Below are 12,881 nucleotides of genomic sequence, written 5' to 3'. Positions count from 1 at the left end.
TCAATGAGTGGCTCTAAAGTGTAATGATGAAGTAAAAATCGCTGATTGGACAGACGCGTGACCATGTAACCAATGAGAGGAGAGATGGGGAACACGAGGAGTGTGTTATAATAAAGGAGAAAATATGACGTCAATATAGGAAGTCGTTGTAGAGCAACACTACAACGATTAGTGGCAAAAGGGAGCGTGATGTCGAGGAGTTAGAGCATCCCAATATCTCCACACCTCAACTTCGAAAGAAAGTTCAGTAACCATAACAAAAGGACGTGGACTACACAGATCCACTTGCTTTCCACATTTCACCCTGAATGTAAACAACATCTTGGAGCGCAGGCTATATTTCTCTTTTTCTTTGCGTAAGTGCAAGGATTTTTATTATTATGTGCGAGTAATGTTTATTTTGTATTTTTCGGGCTTTTTTATTGCGTTTACCTTTGAGTTCTCTTAGTCGTTTCGTTGGTTTCCGATTAGTTTTTTTTTCCTTCTTTTACGAAATTTTACAGGAAAGTTGTTATGAAGACGACTTAAGTGATCATCCTTTTCTTGTACTATGGAAGGATCCAGTGGGTCTAGTTTCGGAATAGACACTATTTTGTCCACAACCAATTCTGGCAGCTCAGTACTGATGAACGGAGATGTTCGCCTCGGTGGACAGTAACAGAACAGCAGATTTCCGGAGCCGGCGACCCCATCACCATGTTCGGAGATTAGACACTGTGAACAGCCCTCATCCCGATTCTCAGTTACGATGGAGCATCCCGAGCCGCATCTTGTCCAAGACAGCATTCAGCAAAACCTACGCATACCACCATCAACCATTCATCACAGTCATGCTTCGAGAAGCTTTCAGATTTCACCCATAGCCCAATCCTCTCCGCATGTCGTCGCTGGCTGTGCCCCCGAGGCTCTGCCGGACCTCATCCTTTCTAATCCAAAGACATTTTGGGCGACAGTAAACCGCTAGCAGCGGGTGCGCATCCTTACAGCAACAGTGTAACCATCAGTGCCACAAATCACAGCCCCAAAAAACGAGAGATCGGAACCTAGCCCGGACGGCATCAGGCCCAAACTAGAGCAAGATGAAAAACAGAGAAGCAAACTGCGACAAAAGAGATGACATTCAGAGTGATTTAAAATATAACGGTAAGAGTGCGTTTTCCATGCAAATCAATGAATAGCCTAAAACGTAATAAAAACGTAGGGTAAGACCTTTAGATCAACAGTTGAGCCGTTTTAAACAGTTATACTTTTTTGGTAATACCATAGAATCAATTATTAAGACATACTTTGAAATTCTGAAAACTGTCGCTGACGTTGTACTTTAATTATTTACACCGTAAATATGAAATTGCATCGTACCGGGAAAAAAACAAACAAAACAAAAACAACAACCATTAGCTAAAAGATTATAAAAATAAATTATTACATTAAAGTTTCTTAATAAACTTTTATGTGCTGTTTATTATTTGCAAAGCATGTGAAGTTAAAGAAGTAGGCTTAATTATCATTGTGAGTTGAAAACGCATAGAATTATGGAATTTTCGCGGCAACAATTGTCATGCTATATTAAATAAAATAAACCAATGTTAAAACGGATTTTTTTTGTTGACAAAACGTAAATTTATTTTGAATGGGCAGTAACCAATTAACGTGTGGTTCAACGCTTTGATTTCATTTAATGGATTTAATGCAATAACAACATACCCATAGGCTAACCTTTTTACCTTAGCTAATTATCATTATTTTAAAAAAAGAATAATAATAAAAATAAAAAATCGAACATCCAGTATTAAAAAAGCCAAATAATAGCTTTGTTTTTGTCTGTGTATTTTCAGTAGGAAACCACACAATACAATAACAATATCGGTTCGCCGGTCACTGAGGTTATTATCTCGATATTAGCATAACAGATGTAAAGGCTGGTGATTTTGCCCGGTGTGGGATCCTCCCTAGTGAGTCCATTAGAGAGATTGCGGGTTGTTCTGTCCTTGAGGCTGCGGGGGATCACGGAGCCCATCAAAAACTGCTTACAAATAGAGATAGGATTGACATATTCGATCCTGCTCGTTTGCTGTAATATTTCGTCTACAGACGAGCGACCTAATTTATTTGAGAGACAAATATGTATTTTTTTTAATGGTATTTATTTTTTTCTAAAGACCCTGGCACTCATATTGGTTGCTACTAATACCAAGACGAAAATAGTCAGACTAAAAACCAGATTTAGATTTGTGCACGTAATCAAGGGCCGAGGCTATAACAATCACAGTTACCAAAATAACATTTTGAACAGTAATTAGCCACTAAATTATTATTCTGTGTTCTCATTTTGAGTAAACTCATTTAAAGAATATAGAAATGGCAAACTTCTTTTATAATACATTTTCCTTATAATTTTTCAGTTTACTAACTTCTTTAGGAGCAAAAGAACGAGGGCGATCGGAAATTTCTAGTTTCGAGAGACAGTCCGCCAGTCTCGCTCTGGACAAAAACCTCGTCAAAGCGCGGACGGCCTTCTCCGCATACCAATCAACCTTAACCAGCTGGAGCGCAGTTTTTACGAAAGACAGAAATACCGGTCAGCACGTACAGGATCCCGAGAATGGCAACCTGCGGCAGCCCTAACACCTCACGACATCACAAGTCCCAAGACTTGGTATCAAAACCGTCGGGTAAGTTTCCATATGGAATTTATGAAGTAGATAATAGTAATGTTTTAGATTGTTGCAAGCATTTACCATATTTTTGGTATCTATCATTTGCCGAAACTTTTTGCAGTTGCCAAAATTCGAGATGTTTTGTATTAGCTATATTATTATTTATTAGTTACGAATTTTATTAGGATTGTATTATTATTAGTATTATATTATTTTTTTATTATTATTATCATCATTATTTATTATAAAGCGAGCTTTTATCTGAACGGGTGGCGCCCCCAACATAATATATGGATCAAATAATTTTTAAAACATTCTGTCCTGAAATTGTATTTTACAGCTTTGACATTATAGTTTTTTATTTTATTTTTTTTTTTAATTTGAATGCATAATACTTGTTCATGAGCAACGCTTTCTCAAGCAAACTCAAATTATTTCCTCTGCCTTTTTCCCTCCTAAACAATTTTTTTCATTTTGGAAACAATTGCTCATAGTTTATTACATTTCTTATAACTATTAGGCTATCATATATTAGGCAACGGTCTTTTTATCATGCGGCGTACTGTGTAGATGAGTTCACGAATTCTAAATGCATCTGAAATAACATTTTTATCAAAATTTAATCTGGGGGAAAAAAGAAACAAGTTAAGTCACACAAACATTAGCAATATTCTGATGTAGTTTACACACCATTCGGGCCCAACGGTTTTATTTATATGATGTTTACCGACATTCGTTTTGTACCAGAAACCAGCATTCACTTCTCGAACAATCTGGTCCAAAAGGAGAGTTTAATAATTGATTTCTTGTATTTTGATCTCATTACAGGACGAAATGGAAGAGGCAGACGGCTGTCCGGATTAAAACTGCTGGCTGAAGCTGGAATTATCGGCCTTACAGAGAGGTTCTTTCCCATCTCCGTATTTCTACCACCCGAGTTTTATTAGGTACCGTTGGACAGCACTACAGCGGCCGCCGCCGCCGCTGTCCATGTACAGCAGAATGTACCGACTCCGTCCACACCGCATCCATCTCTCCAGAGACCGCTCGTCCCCAGAGTGCTCATTCACGCATCCTTCCTGGTGGGGCCCCGGGGGGACAACCGAGCACTGAACCCGTTAGGCAAACCCAATAACCGCACACAGCATCCTCGGTAAAACGAAAAAGACACGGAGAGACAAATGTTCTATACGTGATGTGACGGACTGCGCTGAACTTTTCACAAGACGCATTTTTTTCTCCACTACTGAGAGACGATTTTATCGAAGAAAAAGATGTATTATTTAATATGGATCATTTCTGACGTATAGGCCAAACTAAACCAGACGAGCCTGTGACCGTGACAGTAAAAGGACTGTTCATTGTCAGATTGTTTGTTTTGTCTTTTTTGGGTAACAAATGAAACTTATACTAGTACATAAGCTTATAAAGTTTATTAGATTTAAAAAAAAGGGTGAAATAAAGTCAAAATGATAAAAAGCTAATGTCAGAAAGATTTTCTCTTGAAAGGGCCCCTGTTTTACTAATTTTTAATGGGACCTTTTTTTTAAGGCTGCCTCTGTTGTTTAAAAAATAAGTTTAATATTTGATTCCAATAACTGCCACAATTCAGAAAGAAACATTATAGTGAATGTATTTTAGCATCAACTAAAAAAAATAAGAAGAAACATTTAATTGAAATGAACTGAATTTTAAAACAATTTAATTTCAAAATCTATATCTCTACAACATAGTAGGCCTAAATTCTAATTATTTTCGGCACTTGTACATGATGCAAGATATCACCAGTTTAAGGGGGACATAACAAATCCATAACAAATCCCTGTTTTAGTTTATATATATTCGATATAACAGTATGTTAGCCAATATAAGATACTTTTTAGGGAACAACATAAAGTTCTTTGTAAACTCTTTGAGCCCGTTCTGAACTCATTAGCATATGGCGTGTATTCAAAGTAGGGCTCGGGACCGACTCTTCTGCTATATGAGAATAGATGGTTTGACGCATTTGCCTCTAGGGTAATGGCGAAGCTGCTCCAGGTCTGGCAGCCCCCCACTGTTCTGTGGGAGAAACCGCCGCGGACAGACAGCAGGCGTGAGCCTTCTCAGCGTGAGTCAATTAAAAGAAACATTTCATATAAACAATTATAAACCTCTGTGGAAGTCTCCCGAGATTAAATATTCGCTATTTGTCATTCGTGCGACACTTAGGTTAATGCTGTAAAAAAATACAACCACAGAGGAAACCAACTTTAAATTCATTTAGCCTATTTAAAACAGGCCTTATAGATTTATAACCACATAAATATATTATTCCAGAAAAATCTGTATTTCATTGCCAGTTCGTGCTAGTCGTGCACTCAATAGCACAGTTCTAACACTAAGATAATGAACAAAAATGTCTCAGTGAGTGGATGTGTATAAACGTGGTCTAAAAAGAACAAAATGCAATTATAAATAAGAGACGCTGCCAATTCGAAATGAGAAAACATAGGCTATAGCCCAAAGATTACACAATACATAATACATGCACCGCAAAAAACTTTTCGTTTTTCGTATGGTAGCATAAATCCACAATTTTAGTTATAGAAAAACTTAGGCCCTCCTATCTTGGTCAGAATTACTTAGGAAGATTGCCACCGAAATGAGAAAGAAAGAAAACAAAACGTAAGTATAAATATATCACGTGGGTTTCTCTTAGGGGAATGTAATTAAGTGAACATTACAATGCTTTTCTTTTTGCGGGCACGATAACATCCCCCCGGAGGACCTCTGAATAGACTGTAGGATCGAATAGCCTCAGGGTGCGTTTGTTTGGGCTCCCCTAATTGGAGAATAGGCTGCTGACTTTCCTGCGCTGCTAAATTCTTATTAAAGCCAAGCTGACCTTTGCTATGTGGTTTGAAACAATATGAGATAGGCACCCAGTACATGTCTTACATTTTCTCCCATAATAAGAAAAGACCAAAAAAAAAAAAAAAAAAAAAACACACACAAAAACAAAGTATATGCAAACAAAGCATAGCCTTATAGCCACATTTTTGAAAACACACAGAAACACAAGTAACAATTTTTGTTAAATTTAAGCGAAAAATATTGAAAGCCAACGAAATTCAAAAATTCGAAATTCAAAAAATTCTAAGCTGTTTTATCTTTCGTATCTCGACAAAAGTTATAGGATATCCCCGTAGAGCTGGATTCTTTAGTTTTTGCAGGATACGCAATTTTATAGCAATTGGAGGAGTCATTTTCTATACAAATATAAAAAGCATGTGTTCAGCTCTGAAATGCTGTAGTGCCCGTCTTGCATGACACTATCAATACCTCAATTTTTATTATGGGCCAAATAATATACGCTGCTTTATTTGCATCATCTGAAGCGCTTGGAATGCGTAAAAAAAGTGCCATTTTTTTCTTCGATTATTGGATATATTCAAAACGCATCAAGAATATTAGGTTTAGAACCGGAAAAAATTGTGCTATATCGTAAAGCAAATATATTTTAATAATTATTAATAATAATAAATCCATCCGTATAAATGTTCTAAATTATGGGACAGTAAATTCCTTTTTACAAGGCTAATAATTGATGCAAGGTGAGTTAACCGGACAAGATAGCCCTAATGAATAAATTCCGGACGTTCCGCACGTCGTGTTTCCATTCAGACGAAGTTGCCATTTTCAAAACCTTCTCTATTTTCAAGGCTTATCGAAAGCGGAGTGGCTATGAATGTTTAGACTATATGAAAAAAAAAAAAAAAAAAAACCTTACTAATAAACCCTTAGAGACAGACAAAGATACCTCAAAAGTGCATTTTATAGTTTTTTGTATTCCAGCATTTGTAGTGGAAACAGTATGTGGCATATGTATGTATTTCACTTTTCTGTGCGCCATCAGCAAGTTGAGTGGGGAGACATTAGCCTTCGTGTGGTATTCCTGAAGTGTAATATTTAATTATAAATCAAGTGTAATAATTTGATTCTCTAGGAAGTGATGCTTGATAGCATCCTTAAAACAGTGTGGGGCAGTAAATGCTCAATTTTTCTACGACCTTCGACCAATATCTGTTCGTTTTATTTAACCCTGGTTAAAATTGACTTTCAAAGGGCGGAAATTAGGGAAGCCAGGGGACCGCTAACGAGCTAGGTGAGATGGAGGGGTGCTGAAATTAAAGAGATGTTCAGACCTTCATTTTACTGACACATATTATAGGACAGATTGCTTGAAGGAATTGGTTTGTTCTTGCTGCTTCCAGGAGCCCAAGTAAGGTTTTGTAAATTGTCCACATTTTCCAGCTGATGTCATGGTAGGGTCCCCCCGTCTTATTATCCTAATGAGGGAAACGCACCAGCTCTCAGGAGGCCCCGCTCATTACCGCATTACTCACTCGCACTTTCTTAACGCGCCATCTTTCATTCTCAAATTGCAGGGAGGTAACCATACGAACTTCTCGAAGATTCGTCACGTTACCAGGTCACTCCTGAATCGTTGAAAAGGCAACAATCAGTCGTGTGGGATTTAAAATGACGCCTGAAGGCCCGAGTCATCGCGGTGCCTCGCAAAACAGCACGGAAGCTCCCCATTAAGCATCTGGGTGTCCTTTTAATTATCGTGGGTTGGATTCTTAATCTTTGCCCTGTGGTGATGGTGAGGTGTGTCAGATGATGAATTTTAAGATGGTAGGTTGTCAACTGTGCATTTTCAATGCAGACTGAATTGGAGGAACGGTTGTAACAAGGGTTAGAATCGTTTTAAGTGTGAAAGGGATTTCTGCCAGGAGGCAGGAGTGGTTGACAGGCCATCGTGGTGCACCTCTGCGTTATTAGCAAGTTTTAGAAATTTTAGTGAATGGTGTGAAATGGACTGATACCTTTAAAGATGCTTTTTCAGATGCCTGGTTATCATGCTTAAGAACTAGCTATCTGTCCCCAACACTTAATCATTAGTACTCAATTCAGGCACGCACTGTTTTTTATCGAGACCCTCTGTTAATATCCATGGCCACACTGCTTTCAACAAATTTACAAGCAGACAATCTGACAGTTATCTGGCGGTATTGAATAAAATAGGAACTGCAGTGCCATTAGATTACGCGACAAAACTGTTAAACGTATTTTATGCACATACTTTCACAGATTATTTTTTCTTAGTAAGTGCAAATCAATTGTAATCAAAAAATATTAAATGACAACTCAATCTGATGTTAGAAAAAATATCTACATTTCGATATGTAATGCCTTATCTAATATATATTCAGTGTTGACTTGATAAATGCTATTCAGAGCTGATGGGCTGGAAGAAATGTATAAAAATCTGGTACCAAATATCTTTTCTCACCAGTTATCAGTTCAATCATTAGAGCGAATGTCTATTTGGGTATTATTCACAGATGATGCGTGTGTAAAAACTGCCATAAAAGGATGTCCAACTGTCAGAGAAAGAAACTCAAACTGAAAACTAAACTAAAACATATTTTCCCATGTATATACGCAAGGAAGCTATGTTGTACTGCTGCAAGCTCACCTGATTGAGTTTAATTCCCAGAGCACACACAAAGTATTAAAATATATACCAAAATCCATTACCAAAAAAAAAAAACTACTTAAACTTACACAGTGCATAGTAAATAATATGTCATGTACACTATGTACTAGTGTATGAATTGTGTAGTGTATGAATTTAATAAGATAGTATTTTGTTCATCCAAATTTATATTCTGAGAGCCCCTCCCTCTCCACTAAGTAATTAAAGCTAGGACAGTTGAGTGCATTACGTGTCCAACATTTGGTTTTCCAGTTAATTAAGTGCATCATCCGGGTATTTAAAAATGCACCCTTTTGTGTGTGTGTGTGTGAAGTATAAGTGAAATGTTATTTCTATAAATCCCATAGTCCCTCACTTCACTCAGTCCTATTTAAGGAAGAAACTTATTACAAGTGTCTTGAGCCATTTCATTTCTTCATTCTTTTTTCCTGGTCTAAGCCGGAACAGTCATCTTCCTGCTCCTGTACGTGACATTAACGCTCATCCATGACACTTCTGCTGAATGATGCATTAGCTGAGTGCTATCATGGTTTAAACGCTCTCATCATTTCAGCAAAACCAGCCTTTTTCCCCTCTCCTTTTTCTGCTCAAGTGACGGGACAGCTGATGGCGAAGTTCTGCTTGCTTTCAAGTTTCAAACCAGCCACCGTCATTGTATGTGTGGCCACATGAATGAGCACAAGAAAGGAAGGGGAAAAATTCTGTCAGCAGCAATGTCAAAAGCTTCAATTCTTACAGAGCAATTAGGGGTTTCATCATTTCCGAGAGGTGTCAGCATTCATTATGGCTCAACAACAGCTAATTGCTTCAAGGTTAAAATTACAGATCTGACAGCATTATTTGTTTTAAGTGACAGACTCGAGCTCTGTGATGCTTCACAGCGGCAACACACTGACATTAAGAGAGACAAAAGATAGAAAGAGTGCAACTCGGTCATAGGGAGAGAGATGGAAAGATAAAACGACTGAGGTAGAGAGAAAGGCAGGGGGAGGAGAAGTGCTGTTGAAATTACTGCACGTTAATAGTGCGACCTGATACATCAACTAACGCTCTCGTAGGATCCACTCAAGGCCAGATTTCGAACCTATTAAAGGCCCATATGATCAATTCTTCACATGAACACTACCTATTTATAGAATCTTTTTCTTCCCCCTTCCCTTAGCCAATCACATCTGCAAGGTAAAAGCAATGACAGTACAGGTACAGGTAAATAAATCACAACTAATGAGAAGTGAGATCAAACTGAATTTAAATGTGGATAAAATGCTCAGTTTTGTGCAGGGTTGCTCATTTATGTGCTTTTTGTCATTAGGCTCCTGGTGGCTATTAAGTGCGTTCTGACCACATTGTAAATTAATTACTGGAAGCCTGATCTAATTGTGGAAAATACTCTGCACCCACAGGACTCAGCATGGCTAAGATGGTCGTCGCTTTTATTTGTTGGCCACGTCATTACTGCAAGCTGCATGAAACGCATTGTTACTGTTGGCAATTCTCTTTTCTTTGTTTTTTCTCTTTTTTGGAGCACTGGTCTGGCTTTTGCCCGCAGTCATCATGTGGGTGTAGGTTTGTGAGTGTGTGGACTACACTTCAAATTAGAAAGCGGGTGCATGGGGAAAAATTGAGCGTTTTTGAGTGAAATGAATTATAGATTGCTGCATGCATGCTGGGCAACGGCTGGAGTCATTTCTTTCAAGTGAGCAGTTGTTTACCCTTCTCTTTTCCCCTCTTCTTAAAGTGGAATACCTGATCCTTTGAACTGACTTGTTTGTTTAACCGCTGTTGGGAACGTAGGATCCCTGAGGTCTGAGCAAGTGTTGATCTAAGATGGATTAAAAAATCGTCTAATGAGGAACTCTTTGGATAATTAGCACAGGCTGAAATGCTTGTGGATAATTTGAGTACCTCACTATGCAGTTCACGGGAAGGGGGGAGGGGGGCTAGATGAAAGAACACGGAGTGCAGGGTTAATGAAAATTATCACATCAACTTGGTCTCTACCTTTCGGTGTTATCCTTTGTTCTGTTTTGACTGCGTCATTAGGGAGCGATGGAACAATTAGCTATGTAGTTCATGGAGAGGCTATGGACTCCACGCTGGAGAGCTATTGGTGTGGCTTTAGCTCCGTAGTGGTAATTAGACACTTGGAAGTGTCGCTCGGCGAGGTCCGGCAGGAAATGAGGCAGTGGCACCTTGCCCGTAAGGGAATGATTGATGTCCCACACTGGCCCCTAAAACCTTGGAGCTGTGGGAGGTTACAAACAAGAGAGCTGTGCCCATTTTCGATAATCATACAAGTCATGACTGGCTTGCCATAAAGCAAAAGCAATTTTTTTGACAAGTGTTTGCTTAGGTTGATCCATCTGGGACTGGCCTGTTGACTCCGAATGACTTGTGTAAAATAGAATAACTGTGAGTTTACATGTAGTCGTAGCCATTTTACCTCTGCTCCAGTCCAATATAAACATTAGTCCATTGCCCAGGTGTGTCTCTCAAGAGCTAAAGCATCACACCACATACGGCCATTGTGTTTTAAAACATGCTGTCCAATAGTGTCTGCATAGTTTGTCTCCTGCTTTTCACTACGTTGGAGGGGTGATAGGTTGGGTGTGTTTTGTTTGTTATTTCAGTTTTTTCCTCTGAAGACCCTGAATGTAGAGCAAGGAGAGCTCATGCGATGTCAGAGATTTAATTACATTTTTAAATTGAGGTTGTCTTTGGGCCCGCCGGCTGCTGGGGAAGAGTGACAAAGCCAGGCTATTAAGAGCATGGAGGGGTGTGAGGAAATAGGGCTGAGACGAGGTTAGCAGATACCTGTGAGTGGGGTACAAGTCTGGGCCTGCCGCATGACAGAAATGTGATTAGAAGCCGGCGTTAAGCATCAGCAGGTCTTCCTCTACCCCTCTCAACGGCTGTGGGGATCCAGCTAGGAAAACAAGTTGTTGATTGCTGCTGAATTGTCAGCTTTTTTATGTCACGTAACTTCCTAGGCCTGTGAGGACTGGCAGTGGAGCTCCATTCTATTAATATCTGCTTCTTGCACCTGTGTGGACAACTGGCAAGATGGAGAGAAATTGGAATATGGAAAGAAATGCTAAGAAGCAGCCCTTCAAATGTGTTGGTGACAGTGGATCTTCTTGTTATTTCAGCTTGGTGTTCATCTGGTGCAGGGTTTTCGGAGTTGGCAACAATAAACCTCTCACCATTGGTGGAGGTATTTTTTTTCTCTTTCCTCTCCTCGCTGCCTCCAGCCAGTAGACATCAGATTTAGAGTTGTCTGGGAGCAGCTAAACCAAAACCGATCTGCCTCTCCCAAGACTGCAGGGATGCTCTTTTTAACCAAGTTATTTTCTCCGATGCTTCACAAAGAAACTGGCCCCCTCAGCTGAAATGATTTGCAGTCCACAATACGTCAGCTTAACCAGCCAGGTCGGGTCAAGTTGAGCCAGACAATGGGCTAAAAGTCTCTCACCCAAGACTGCTCTGAACCAATTCCCTCAGACTACCAAAGCCAAAACAAAGTATTACACAAACAAAGAGCTACACATTGAGGAACACCGAATTGTGCACATTCCTAAGATGGAAAAAGGGGCTTTGTATTTGAGATGAATACTTTAAATTCAGAATCGTGCAATTAATCAAATTCCGACTCTCTATCCATTAGGCCACAACTGCCCCCAAAGGGGCTGATGAGCAAGGAATTGTAATTAAGATAACAGAGTTTTATTTAAAATTATGCTTTATTTATGTCCTTTACACCATGTTATGCAATCTAAAGTTTTGATGACAGAAACTGTGTGATCTGTTCTCAGGGAATACACACAAACCTCTGGTTTTATTAGGTGTGTGTTTTCTCAAAGTCTTAGAGGGAACCGCTACCAAGTTCTTCATTCTGGAATTTTGCATTTCAGGACATATTGAACAATATATTTTTGAAGGGTTTAAGTTTTGTTGACCTCAACCCTCACCCCTTTCATTTTGTAATATATTTCACAGAAATATGAATAAGTTCCATTTTTAATCTTTCCAGGTAATTCCATACTGTTTATGCAATGATGTATAAATAATGAAAAAGGCACACCTTTATTTCTATATTTACTGTGATATATGAACAATCCCTCATATACATAGACTATCACTGGCTTTATATATTTTGGAAAATACATAAAATTCCATGATGTCAATAATACACAAGAAGCAAGTCCCATCTAATGGCAGGATTAATGAGTCTTCTGAGCTGATTGCTAGTGAAGGAGGGCCAATTACAGCCGCTGTGCTGTGATAATAAGGAGGTAATTGCTTATTGTCAGTTATACCCACTTAAGGCCGTGTGTCCTCGGGTAGTAGACAACAGCTCTCACTCATGCAGTGAACAAAGACTACAGCTGAGCTTCCTCTCAATCTTACTGGTCTCTGTGGAACACAGACACACTGTGTGCGTGTGAGTATGCATGTGAAAACAAATTGCAGTTTATAGCATGGTGTACATGTAATCATATAATCAACATAATCTCTATAAATGGCCAAAATGATGCTTGTTTGTTAGACATGGTCTCCTACTGTTAATAGAATGATGCAAATAATTTCATGCAGGTATGATAAACTATGATAAATTGTCCAGTACTAGCATGCTCAATCAGATGTTAAATATACATATGCGTACTCATGCATACACTCAC

At 38.8% G+C, this 12,881-nt stretch overlaps 1 pseudogene; it reads left to right on the top strand.

The window, feature by feature from the left end:
• The first annotated feature begins 467 nt into the window (after positions 1 to 467).
• LOC122144269 lies at positions 468 to 2,625 on the top strand (annotated as a pseudogene).
• Positions 2,626 to 12,881: the final 10,256 nt, after the last annotated feature.

Source organism: Cyprinus carpio, unplaced genomic scaffold, assembly GCF_018340385.1.
Source record: "Cyprinus carpio isolate SPL01 unplaced genomic scaffold, ASM1834038v1 S000006628, whole genome shotgun sequence".
Classification (NCBI taxonomy): domain Eukaryota; kingdom Metazoa; phylum Chordata; class Actinopteri; order Cypriniformes; family Cyprinidae; genus Cyprinus; species Cyprinus carpio.
This window is presented reverse-complemented; position numbering and strand designations above follow the sequence as displayed.